The sequence below is a fragment of the Oryza glaberrima genome, chromosome 9, assembly GCF_000147395.1.
Source record: "Oryza glaberrima chromosome 9, OglaRS2, whole genome shotgun sequence".
NCBI lineage: Eukaryota > Viridiplantae > Streptophyta > Magnoliopsida > Poales > Poaceae > Oryza > Oryza glaberrima.
The window spans coordinates 14,505,748-14,518,554 of NC_068334.1; the positions used below are offsets into that span (position 1 = coordinate 14,505,748).

General features: G+C 39.6%; 1 long non-coding RNA gene across 1 annotated transcript; it reads left to right on the forward strand.

Annotated features, from left to right (window-relative positions):
- Positions 1-2,289: 2,289 nt before the first annotated feature.
- Positions 2,290-8,233, forward strand: LOC127784093 (uncharacterized). The gene is made up of 4 exons (XR_008019441.1): positions 2,290-3,092; positions 3,764-3,892; positions 5,323-5,467; positions 7,395-8,233. It is a non-coding gene; the product is annotated as an uncharacterized LOC127784093 (long non-coding RNA).
- The last annotated feature ends 4,574 nt before the right edge of the window (positions 8,234-12,807 follow it).

Sequence of the window (12,807 nt, forward strand, 5' to 3'; positions counted from 1 at the left end):
ATTCACCAATCAACATGTATAAATCCTAAATCATGTTGAGATCTCCAAGCTCAATACAGAAAGGAAAATATATAACATAAATGAAAAAGCAAAATTCTATTTCAGATTCAGCTACCTTTTGAGGTAGAGAACTACTGCTCTTGGTCTCCTTGGCTTCATTGACATACGGTGCAACAAACGCAAATAATGATCTTGCTTCATCATGAGACAATGGCTACAAAAATAAAAGACGGTGCAACAAACGCAAACAAGTACTGATAATCCTGCATATAAAATATTCGGGGTGCTACTTATGGTCAAAGCATTATTCAACTACTAGCAGCTTCAATAATCATTCATATGATATGCCATACAGACCAATCTGAATTATGTTTGCTAAAACCTGAACACAAGTGAATGAAACGCAGAAGTGGCATTCACGGTTTCACACGCTAGACTGTAAAGACTAATAATCAGTAACTAAAGAATCCACAGTTAATCTTCCCTGAACAGAACCAAGTGCATCTAAAACAGCAGATGCGCATTTATCTTCAAGGTAAGATCCTTCAGGTGTCAAAGTTAACCAAAATTCACAAGCAGCACTTAAGTAATATAGCTTGTGAATTTGTGGTTTTAATAGCCAGTTGTTCCAAATGTTTCAGTAACTAAAGAATCCACAGTTAATCTTCCCTGGACAGAACCAAGTGCATCTAAAACAGCAGATGCACATTTATCTTCAAGCTAAGATCCTTCAGGTGTCAAAGTTTAACCAAAATCGACACCGCCAGTTCGAACATAAAATGAAAAGGTAGATTTTTGTAGATCACCGTAATGCAACAATTCACAAGTAAACAAAGTTTAGTTTTTTTTTTATCATGCAGTCAACATTTGCTACAGGTGGCTAAAAGCACCTAAAAATTAACAGCATGAAGAATTCAATTATTCTGCTAACAAGTAGCTCTGACCTGGGGCACTCCTGCCGGATCCAATGCAGGACAACCAGGCATTAATCCTTTGCAAAACCCAACCAAGCAAGCATCAGGCAAGAATCTAGAAGCAGCAATTATCAAGAAGAACAGCAGAACAGTGAGGATTGGAAGCAACTCTTCCAGTGTTTGATTTAATTTCCACTGAATATCTATTTCAACCTGATTAGATAATCCCCCGTATCATACTTCCCATTCTCCAAATTGAGCACTACCAACAGGCCATCTCAATTTCCACCGAAACCCAAATGATGTAACAGTCAAACCATAGCCATAAACACTCAAATCACAACCGAGAAAGAATAGGCAATGGGGAGCTGAATTCTCATTGTCAAGGCGGAAGATGGTCAGGCGCTTCCAGCGGCCGACAACGAGGAGGCCCCGGCCGTCATCCCAGGCGAAGAGGTTGGCGCCATTGGTCTTCCCGATGACGGCGACGGTCTCGAGCCCGGGGAGGCGATGGAGGTTGACGTGGAGGCACGGAGTAGATGGGTGATGCGGGCGGCGGCGCCGGTCGGGGTAGATCGGCGATGCAGGCCACGATAGGGCGCGATGGAGAATCGGCGATGCTGGTGGCGGCGCCGGTCGACGGCGGTTGGCGTGAGGGGCGAGGCGGCGTCGCGATGGCGGAGCGTCGGCGGCGTGAGGGTGCAGTGTCGGCGGAGCTGGGTGAGTGCGAGAGAGAGGAGGGCAAAGACGGGGTTCTCGGCGTGATTGGGGACGCGCGTGAGGGAAGGAGAGAGGAGGAATGCAGGCAGGTGTGGGTGCCAAGCGCGTGCGGAAGGGAGAGGGTCCACGACGATTTCGAACCATTGGATTCGATCATTCTTGACCGTTGGATTTGATGAATGAGGTTTATAGCAGTGTAGTTGGTGAATTATAGGGTAGATTAGTGAGAATGCTACAGTAATTTCCCAATTAAAAATAAAAACAATTGATTTTGTAAATTTTCAAAATACGATTTGAAAGTTTCCAAAAATATCGATTTGAAAATTTTCAAATCCGAGTTAGAAGTTTTTGTATTTTGAATTGAAAGTTTTCAAATTTGAGTTGAAAGTTTCAAATTTGAGTTGAAAGTATTTAAAAGTTGAGATGAGAAGTTGAAAGTTTTCAAATCTGAGTTGAAAGTTTCAAATTTTAGTTGAGTTTTTAAAAGTTGAGATGGAAAGTTGAAAGTTTTTAAAATTTGACTTCAAAAATTTCAAATTTCGAGCTGAAAGTTTTCAAATTTTAAATTTTAAGTTGAAAGTTTTCAAAACTGAGTTGAAAGTTTCAAATTTCAGTTGAAAGTTTTTAAAAGTTGAGATGAAAACAGGAAAAAAAAAATAAAAAGGAAACGTGGCTGCGCTAAAAAAGAAAAAAAGAAAAGAAAAAAACACATGTACTCTGTATGTGGTTTGGGCTTTTGGCAGCGTACGCGCCGCGCCAATTAGCATTTGGCTCACATGGGCTGTCTTTTAAGGCCGAGAGATTTTCAAGTCTCGGATGTGCACGCGAAGGCCCGGCCCATTTGCAACTCCCACCTCCGACGCCGAGTTCTCCGCTCGTCGACGCCCCGCCGCCACCGCTCAACCACCGCGGCCACCGCGCCGACGAGATGGCGGTGGCCCCGGGCCCCGGCTGGGCTCCGCCTCCCCGACGCTTCCCTGCAGCCGCGGCGCTCCCCTCCGGTTCGGACCCCCTCCCCTCTCGCTCTCCCGCCAAGCAGTTGCGTGTGGTTAGCTGGGGCCTCTCTCTCTCGCGTGGAAACTGAATCTGCAGCGGGGTTGGGGTTTCCTGAATCCTGAATCCTTTGGTTTCCTTGGCTTGTCTGTTTGGGGTTTGGGGCTGCGAACTTGCCATCATTTGTGCACATTATGTTCGTAGCTTTTCATCCTTTTGTAACATAGGATTACTACGAGGCCTCTACTCATAAGTCGTAAGTCGTAACTCTAATCTATAGTTTTTTTTCGTCCTTCGATGTGCACGAGTGAGCTCATCAACCTGTACATTTCAGAATTTGAGATGGCATATGTATCCCTATGCGGCTATGCCCTGTATCCTTCATGTCCAACCATTGGATGTAATTTTTATGTTTGCCGTCAAGAGCCCATACGCCATTGTGTGACTGTCCCATTCTCTCTCAATGTGAGTATTACTTTCTTTGTGACATTGTAATGTTTTATTTCTAGTGATAATTGATGGCATGAATAGTCGCAACCTGTTCTTGAGATAGTTTCAGCATTGCTCTCTCCTTGTGATATTTGTTTGGGTCTAGTAAAATTAGATATATTATGTGGCCATCAAGATAATAATGAGACATTGTCCTATTCAACATTGTTGATATTTTACCACAGTACATTTTCTTGGTCCCGACTCATGTGATCATTCCTGACATTTACCTGGTGTGACTAACAGGGATGTAGTGGTTTCAGTTTTTTTTTTTGGAATAGCATACAATGTTCCATATCACCATATGAACTGCCCTGTCAGTCAGACTGAAATATTAGACATATCACATGCATGCACATGGCTTAAAGCCTGACATTTGAATGTTCTCGCAATTTGCAAATGGTGGAAAGGCTGTTCTTGCTGTAGAACTGTACCTACATAATAAATATGATTTTCTGTTTTTTGATTTTATTGAATTTTCTCTGTAAATTAGAAGAAACGCATGAATCTGGGATTCTGCTTCAATCATGGCATTAGGTGCTAAGCAACAAAGGTTGCTTAGTTTGTTAAACGGGTATAATCTTGTATGATTTAGTTTGCTCTGTTGTTCAACTATCAGTGACTTGGAGTGTTCTTTGTGTTGTCAGTGCCACTTCAGCAGATATGTGCCTATGATGGATAGTGCAAATTGCAGTATCAGAGACACATGCTCACACATGGATGGGCTCCATGTGTTTCAATAAAGTCATGCAGCTCCCAGGAGGTGTACCATTAAGGTACAGTGGACCTTGACATTATATACGTTTGGCTGTACCTCATTTTCAGGGTACTTTCTGAAAGATTTGTCCACAATGGGCTACGGCAGCATCAGACGCTTATGATTTTTAAATGTGAGGTTTAGTTTTAGATTGATAACATAGCAGTGCCGATTGCTACACAATGATTTTTGCTTCCTCTTTTTTTTCTGAAGGATCTTGCGAAGAAAGAATAAACATGATAGTTTCCCTTAATATATGGTTGGCATGACCGTGTCATTTAGCAAGTTTGCACATTGATATTTCAGATATTTTTCTTACTTTTTTGATAAAGGAATATGATTAGTCTGGAAGAACATGTAATGCTTTGTGATTTTAGAAAACAGAAGATAAAACAGTAAATGTGAGATAATGCTTGTGTTGAAATGATTGTCTTGGTATGTTTTGGGCAGATGCAAAATCTATAATGCCATCAATTCAGTGATGTCTACAGAATATCTGGGATTGAATATTATGGAAAAGGACCTACTATCACATATACAATAGCTCTGGCTTGCAGCTGAACTGTTTTGGCCAGTGGCAGTAGTTTTGCTGTAACAAGCTATATGATATGGCAGATAATCTTATTGATTATGCCAGCTTAGTCTTAATTTCTCTTGTTTCCTGATAAGTAAGGAATTCAGTTTTGCCAAAAGTCGGTTGTCACAGTAGACGATGAACGGATCTAATTATACTTCTACAGAGTTTGGTAAAGTGTGCATGCGGGTACAGTAAGGATGTTTCCTAAGATTTTAGTCATGCCCGAGCTATTCGAGGGTTGAGAATGTTGGTTACATATATTTTCACAAGCAGTTATTGCAACTTCTATGCAGTCCTCTTTGTACCTTTGATGCCGCTACATGGATTAGTAACGTAGTGTCGATTCGAATGTTGGATTCGATAAGTTCTTGGGATCCTCTAGCCTTCCTTTCACTTGTCATTCTGTATCCCCTATTAAAATTTATTGACCATTATTGAGTACTGTTGCAAGTTCCTATCAGTCACCAATTTTTTTTTGTGATCGCATGAAGAGTTAAGACTTTATTATGTAGCAAGTAGATAGTATTGAGCATGACTTTTAGTACATACTGGTGATCTGGAAAAATGCCAGATATGTTTGTTTCCTTGCTGAATGTTGAAAAGCCTGCAGTTTTGACACACCTGGATAATTCATAAGTAGCATGTCCTATGGTAAGATCTGGCCTCGACGTAACTCTGTCATCATCACTAGTACATCATATGTTGATGTGACATACGAGCAAATATTCTTTCCATGGTTAAAAGGGCTGGAAACCCACAGTTCTACTAGCAGCAATTGACCTTGACTAACATACAATGTACGTTACCATCCATTCACTTCCATTCAGTTGCACAATCAAATCTGATAAATCTTTCTTTAATATTTTTTTCAGTTTTTTGTAAACAGCACAATTATCTGATGTGATCCAACACAGCATCAATATCAATACAGTATGTTGGAGGAGAATCTTGCTTGCATTGGAGTATGCGTAGAGATCGTCTGTCATGGATTTTACTTGTGTTTCTAGGCTCTTGCAGGTATGCTCTTAAGCACTAGATCAATGCTCTTTTGAGAATAATAACTCAATTGTTCCCCATCAATAAAAATCTCCGTAGTTTAAAATAGATAAAAACAGGTAGAACTTTCCTGATTTGGTAAGTTCAAAACTTGTGCAATAATTCAACTTCTTCATGAGATAGTTGAAAGGGAAAACTGAATAGCAACTATCCACATGCCACACACCAAAGCTTTGACCATTGTTCTCATGGTGAACACCACTCATAGCATTGTCAGAAACAATGGCTGGCTTCTCCAGCCAAACAAACTCCTTTATAGGAGCCACGAGCATACTACCACTACTACTCGGGGGTACAACACGAGAGAGATGAGGCAAGAAACACCCTCCTCTCCCATTAAATGTACAACTGCAACAAATTCTGAGCTCAAAACTCAAACCATGGACATTTCAATGAACTGAGATGGCCGATGGTGCGGCATCCTTCATGCACCATAGATTGCGGCGAGCTTCCGCAAGACGGCCACCTTCAGCTCAAGGATGCAGATGTACTCAGCCGTTTGCCGGAGCAGCACATCGACGTTGTCCTCATGGGCATCTGGTACTATCTTCTTCAGCTCCCTTAGCCTCCTCTGCACCATGTGCTGAAGGGGCTTCCTATGCACCGACGAGGCCACTCCTTTGTTCTTCCCTACTGTGAACATGGATCTCCTCTTCATCTCTCTCTCTCTCTCTCTCTCCAAACTTATGCTTTGCAAATTGAGATTTTTGTGTTGTGAGACACAAGTCACAATACAGGATGGGGGTATATATAGGTGAGAGCATAGGGATATTTCACTTGGCCATGTGGGTTGAACCAGGTTCTAACCTGTGGAATGAGCTGTAAGGATAGCTAGTTCTCATAAGCTATGAATTATGTGGCTGTCACATAGGACGGTGCCTTAACTATTTGCAACATGTGTCGTACTGGTTATAAACTAGGACTTCGGTCGTCCCTAGTAGCACAGAAATCTTACTTTTGCTCACTGATTTTGCACTATGCTTCTCCCTGCATTTGTATGTCTCACGACATGGCCCTATTTGGTACAATATTAAATTTATATAGTCTTACATAATGTAAATATCCACCGATCCAAATAATACACTAAATTTCCCTTAGAAAGAATATCTAGTGTATACAGGGGTGGAACCGGGTTGAAATAGATCACACCTAGGGATAAGCTAATGTATCCTTGTTATACTTCAAATCTTTAGGATTTTCATATAATTTTGATGGGTCTTAAATGGGGTTATGCCTAAGCGAGGCTTAAGCGCCACACCTGGATCCACCACAGGGTATACATGCATTGTCCAATCTATTTTCTTGCCTCTTATTGACCACGTGTTAATTGCACATTTTGTGTCTTCTCATTGGGACTTAAATTGACAAATTAGTAGGTTATACTTTTTTGAAAAGAAGGTTGGCACGTTTCATTCCTCATGCGTTGTGAACTTGTTTCTGTCATCTCTTGATGTTGTTATTCGTAGTCTAGTAGTCTATCAACACAAGCCTAAAACTATATCAAGCAAAATGGCCATCTGTTCTTTCTCACCTGCAATTCTAGCTTAAGACAAATCTTCTTGTCCTAATCGCAATCATCAAATGGTTAGTATTATTTGCAATGATTGAAGGAAATCCCCATGTGATGTCTTGCCAACTTGCGACGTGATAACTGCATGAGGCTGCAACCTGATGGAAATCTCTCACTGTGGCCAAGTGCCAATCACACAGTAAAAGGCACACGCATGGCCAAATCTGGAATGGAGAAATTTCAATGTAGGTTTAGTCCTGTGATTCATTTAATGTTGAGAAGAAAAAAACGCTCAGAAAGTTTTGGGCCCTGTGGTTTTTCACTCGGAGAGTTCTTGTATGAATTTGCCAAAAAAATGACACGTTGGATTTTTCGCAGGCTCTATGATAACATTTTGGATATTCTGCATCGCCTTCTATGCTTGGAGCTATCAATTACAAAAGGGAAATGAAGGAGAAACATGGATTGGTTCCCGGGACAAGACATGTGAGTCATTCAAGCGTTGCTGGAGAAGAACATGGGCTTGCACTGAGGCACAGCCTGCAGAAACAGGGGACAGACGCAAATGCCTCTACATTTCTTCATCAACCAAGCGCTCATGGATCACAGGAAAAATGCACATACATGTGGAGCGTGCGGCATCCACGTAAGTCTTAATCCTTTCCCTTGGCTATCATTTTTGCGGATAATCTTTTCAATGGGGTCTCATCGGTGTGCATGCGGTTTTATGGCATTTGCAATTTGCATTTCCCACGGGGGAGCAGCCGGCCATGTCACATACTCGATCCCTTCACTATTTATGTATGGGAAGAGCTAGTTTAGTTTGCTCCAACTACTTCATGGAGTAGTATTTAATTACATGTGTCATTCGGATAATAGAGAATATGGAACATGACAGCAAAGTTAGTGAGCTGACGGTTCAGTAGAGAATATGGAACGTGACAGCAAAGCTAGTGAGCTGATGGTTCCAAGCTAGGTGATGATTTCGTCTCTGTTTTTAAAAAATATGTTGGAATATTATGTCTAGAGATCGGCACATGTTTTTTTTTCCATCTCCTTTTTAGGTCATTTTCTGTAAAATAACATTGTTTGTCCACTCATTGGGAGCAAGCGGAATGCATGCATCATTTAAAATTCAACATTTTTCAGGAACTGAACTTCAATGGAATAAGCAGACGTCTAATTATATGTTCGATCAAATCTAGTGCATGGACTGGAATATCATTTACGCGGTGTTCGGGCATAGGATCTAATGCCTCCCGTACGGAAAATTGAACAATCTATTAGCGCATGATTAATTAAGTATTAGCTTTTTAAAAAAAATAGTTCAATATAAATTTTTTAAGAAACTTTCGTATATTATTTTTCAAAAAATGCACCGTTAACAATTTAAGAAGGGAGTGGGTTCCTAACTCTAGGTGCAAAGCAGCCTAGAGATAATAACAACGTATTATATTATGTTGATATACAATGACTAGTACATTAATCCAAAGAATTTTGAAAGGAAAAAAAACATATGGGTTTTCTCAGTAAATTGATATACTCCTTCCGTTCCATAAAAAACAAACATAGTACATGATGTGACACTTTATAGTACTATAAATATGAACAATATTTTGTCCATATTTATAGTATTAGCATGTGCCACATTTTATCATAGATTTTTTTTAGACAGAGAAAGTACTCAACTATTATTTTAATAGGGCCATATTACTTGTTTACCGTTCCCTCCATCTTAATATATACCAACCCAAGATGGATAGGATCTATTTAGATTGGATTCATAGTACGCTTAGATCTAATCTTATCCTAGGTTGCTATATTTTCTCACGAATGCAGTAGAAGCAACCAATGGATAAGAAGTTGAAGCTACTGTACTACTTTGCATCAATTTTCTATTACTTCATGTCCGATCTACTACTATCCCCGGTTCAAAATATACCGGTTCAAAATATAAGGGATTTTGTCCATTTAGTTACATGGAAAAAACCACTTATATTTTTGCAATGGAAGTAGTAAGATGAATTTTGCATGAATTCTATGTATTTTTGCAATGGAAGTAGTAAGATGAATTTTGCATGAATTCTATGGGTACTGTAGTCCATTTTTTACTTGAGGCTTTAAACAATAGGCCCCTTTGAATCATAGGAATGAAAAAAAAGAGAGAAATAGAAAAAACATAGGATTCTTAGAATACAGGTATAAAACAGATAATTTTAAAAATATAGGAAAAATATAGAGATTTGAGGAAAGATAAAGACTCAGCGGGTAGTCCCTCTCACCCAAACACCCCCTCAAATGATTCTTTTCATAAGGTTCTACCTCATATTAAATTTACTCTAAAACTTATATAGGAAGAGATATTCCATAGGAATTCCATAGGGTTCATTTCTTTGATTCAAAGGGCTATGTAGAAAAATTCTTATAGTAACAAAATCCTCTAAAATTTATATGAATTTTTTTAATCAAAGCGTCGTACTGTACGAACCCTATGCATTAATTTGGAGAGAGAGAGAGAGATTGAGAGGAAAAAATGGAGACATGGAGTAGTGTGAGTCTAAACTCTGGCACACTGGCACTTTGGTCTAAAACGCAGGACCGCCTTGCAGGTAGGCGCGGGCCGCTGTTCTCGCAGGCAATCAATCTGGGCTTCAAAGTACAATGCTAGCTAGGCAGGTAGTGTGCGAACAGATAAGAGCCCCTAGGCTGGATTTTTACTTTTTGGTCCCTTATAAAAACTTATTTTACAAACAGACCCGTAAAAAACTTATTTTGAAAATAGATCCTTTCACGGCGTCAACATCATTGGCGTTGTGGTCCAATATGACAACGCCAATGACATTGGCCTCCTAGTCTCCGGGGAGAAGCCAACGGAGCCATCGTTTCGCTTATTCGCGGAATAAGTGAAATGACATATTAATTTACAAACGAAAAGTAATTTGTGAATAAAACTTTTATATACGTGTTCTTATCGATCTAAAAGCTAAGAGCTAAGGCTAGAAAAACTTCGATAAAAAAATCTCAAAATTAGCTCTAAATTTAAGGTTGAAAATTTAATTTTTAGCTGAGGCCCCAAGTCACTTATATAAAAGACGATGGTGCAAATGTCGTTGACGCCAAGGTTCTATTTGTATTTTTTTAAAAAAAAACCTATTTGTAATAAAAAATATTTACAAATAGGTCCTCAGTGTGATGGTGCTAGCATTATTGGCGTTGAGGATCTATTTGTAATTTTTTTTATAAATAGCTTAGTTTTGAATTTTTTTTATAAATAGGGTATCATTGGGGTCATTTTCCTTTGTATAAATGATTTAGCTTCTCCGGGGAGGCTAGGGGGATAACGTTGATACCATTAGAGTAGTCATATTGGACCACAACGTTATTGATATTGTCGTTGCGAAAAGAATCCATTTTTGGAATAAGTTTTTAGAGGTCTATTTGTAAAATAAATTTTCAAAAAAAACTAAAATATAAAAAATCCACGCTACAGTCGTCCTTCGAAAAGGGAAGTTAAAATGTTGCCTGCGGCAGATAATTAATTACTGCGTGATCATATGCTTCCAAGTTGATTGCTGGTTGCTCAGGAAGTAATCGCCTTACTGTAGCACTTAAGAGCAAGTTTAATAGTACAGCCGACTATCGGCTCCAAATCATTTATTGTCAATTTAATAGCCGATTAATATAATAGTTACATATAAACGTATACTACACGATTCATAGCTGGTCTCACTTATCATACACATATGCATCTTGGACTATAAATCTATAGCCCGCTGTTTTTCTCTCTCCTATTTTATCTTCCTCGAAATGTGTTTATAACTGGCTTATAGCCTGCTATTTAATCTACTCTAAGTATGGCAATGGTAGAGTGACAGGTAAACATTAAAAATCACCAATTTCCACTATAAAGAATCGTGGGCAGACTGTGCCGTGTTAACGGCTGGTGAGCCGGCTGAACTTTAGAGAAGGATAATAGTAAACTATAAGCTTATTATGTGAAAAGAGAAAAATAAGAGTGAGGAAAATTATCTCTCATACAAGATATAGCTCTACACATGTTTCAAAATGTTGACATTAAATTAATAATGAGACAAAGAGATATGATAAAAAGATAAAGCTAACTTTATAATTAATCTACTATATATGCTAGCTCTAGCTAATAGCTAATAATCAGTTCTGTTAATAAACTTGCTTTACAGATAGATAGGTACAGTGCATTCGTCCAGCCATCCACGCGTTGCTCGGGGGGGTGGTGGGGCTACATAGCAGCCTGCAGGCAGCTAGCTAATACGACACGCACACATGCGTGCAGTGAACAGTGGTTGGAACCCTGCCCCCCACCCCCATCCCACCTCCTCTGCTGACCAACCTGTGATCTGCAAAGGCCCCGGCCGGCGGCCGGTTCATCTCACTGGCCGGTACTCATGTCATCCCCCATCGTCTCTGGGGCCGGAGGAGCAGCGTTTTCCAGCGAGTCGCGTACGATCGACGGGTCGCGCGATCGTTCGTTCGTTGGATCGGTGAGGCGTCGTACGACGCCGATCCGCGAGGGAAGGCGCGCGCGCATGTGCACGTCGCCCTCGATCGGGCTGCCGCCCGTGGGCGGCACTGATTTAGGAACAGCACAGGTGCACGTGCGTGCGCCCCCACGTACGCCCTCTTCCACGGACCGTGGATGGACCGATCGATCGGGTGTGTGTGCCCAGCTTAATTGCATCGCACTTGCATTTATATGTCGACGAGGTGTGTGTGCATCCGTCTACTGTAGTACCATCGTACTCCCTCCGTTTTAAAATATAAGTACTTTTAGCACAGTGATAAGTCAAACATTTTTAACTTTGACTATTAATAGTAAAAAAATTAAAAAGATCAATCATGGAAAGTTGATGTTACTAGATTTATCATTAAACAAACTATCATAATATACAACTTTTTTTATTTAAAACATCTTATTTTTATATTTTTATAGATGTTATTGGTCAAAGTAGCATCTCGGAGACCATATCAGGATCAAAAATGCTTATATTTTAGGACGGAAAGAGTACTATGTATGAAGTGTGTCGTCGAGTCAAGACTCAAGAATGGTTGGTGGTCGATGCTTGCAATCTCGGTTTGATCCGTCGGTTTTCCACCGTCACATCATCCGGTGCAGAGTTTCAGAAACTATTTTCTGGTGAGTGGTTTCGTAGGTTATTGCGATTACTGCTAACCGACAAAAAACCAGTGAAATTTAGATAATATTTTGAATTTTAGTTTGATTTTTTTTAAAAAAGAAACTTAGTCAGGTTTACGCAGTGGTTTCTCGATTCGAACCAGCTTAATATAGCCGATATCAATGGCCGGGTAGTTCCAGTCAATTTTTAAAACCATGTTCCGTGGAGAAAGGTTGAATTTTTTTTCCCATATGTTTTCATTGTCTTAAATGTTGACACGCTCTGTTTGTTCTAAAATACACATATTTCTGGTTTGTCTATAATATTTACGATATCAAATTAGTATAATCAGATTGTTATGAGATATATTTTCATAGTTTGTTTATTTAACAGGGTAGATGCTAATACTCTTCTTTATAAACTTAGCCATATCCTAACTTAGCCAAACTTAGGATAGTTCAACTTAAATCAAAACTATAAATACTTATATCTTGGTAAGGGGAGTGTAGTATGTATTAGTTGGGATATTAGTTTAAACTTTTGGGTTGTATTTTTTTTAATGAATTGCAGTTTGGGCCTTTTTCTACCCTCATCTTTCTTTTATTAGTAGGGCATATTTTGTTTTGCTAGGACACGAG